Genomic DNA, 742 nt, shown 5'->3' on the forward strand with positions numbered 1-742 from the left:
CCGAGGGCGAGGGCGCTGAGGGAGGATCCGGTCCCGCGGGACGGTGATCGGGGTAGGGAGGTGGGCTTTTCCGGGACTTTGGGTGGGTTTAGGGGGCGTTGGTGTGGGCGGGCTACCAGGTTACGGGACAAACGAGAGCCCCCTCATTGAGTGGCCGGATGGCAGCGGACTTCATGCCTGCGATCTCCCCGAGTAGTTAAAACTGCTGTCACAGCATCCCCGCGAGGCTCAGCTCTGCCTTGCAGCTTAAGAGCTGTCTTGCAGCTTCAGTCCCCTCCCGGAAGAATCAGGTTAAAATCATAGGCACCCGTTTACTCCTTGGCTGCACTCTCAGGTGTGGCTCCTGAGCTTTGCAGGGCATTCCGAGCTCCTCTTGATGACAGCTCTCCTCATCTTCAGATTTGTCTGCGTGGCTCCTCCTTCAGCTCAGAGCTTGGATGTTTCTCTCTGCTTGTCATTTTTTTTGTCCGCTTGCTTCATGCACTTGCAGAGATATCCCAAGGTCTTGTGGCCTTTCCTCAATCACTTCATCCTTAGCAACATCTGATCTATCTCATGCCTGCTAGGGTGTCTGTCCCTAGCTGCTTAGCTAACTCTGGAGATGGTAGGAGAGATGCTCTAGACATCTCTAGGGACAAGGTCAAAGAGACACTTTTTAAACTGAAGGATGGGAGAGATATGGTAATGTGTATTCAGGGATTTGGCTGCTACACCAGTACCTCTGTTCCCTATACTTAGGTGT

The 742-nt window shown here is 53.4% G+C and overlaps 1 protein-coding gene across 4 annotated transcripts in view; it reads left to right on the plus strand.

Moving 5' to 3' along the window:
* Nucleotides 1-742, plus strand: part of B3gnt4 (UDP-GlcNAc:betaGal beta-1,3-N-acetylglucosaminyltransferase 4) — a 3,336-nt gene that overhangs the window by 323 nt on the left and 2,271 nt on the right. Inside the window, exon 1 of one of the 4 annotated variants that reach the window (XM_031337821.1) lies at nucleotides 30-52. The exons of the other annotated variants lie outside the window; for them this stretch is intronic. The gene's annotated coding sequence lies outside the window, so the exon portion shown is untranslated. Of the gene's footprint in view, nucleotides 1-29; nucleotides 53-742 lie in introns of those variants that run through there. 4 annotated transcript variants of the gene reach the window in all.

This window comes from Mastomys coucha, unplaced genomic scaffold (genome assembly GCF_008632895.1).
Source record: "Mastomys coucha isolate ucsf_1 unplaced genomic scaffold, UCSF_Mcou_1 pScaffold22, whole genome shotgun sequence".
In the NCBI taxonomy this organism is placed as follows: domain Eukaryota; kingdom Metazoa; phylum Chordata; class Mammalia; order Rodentia; family Muridae; genus Mastomys; species Mastomys coucha.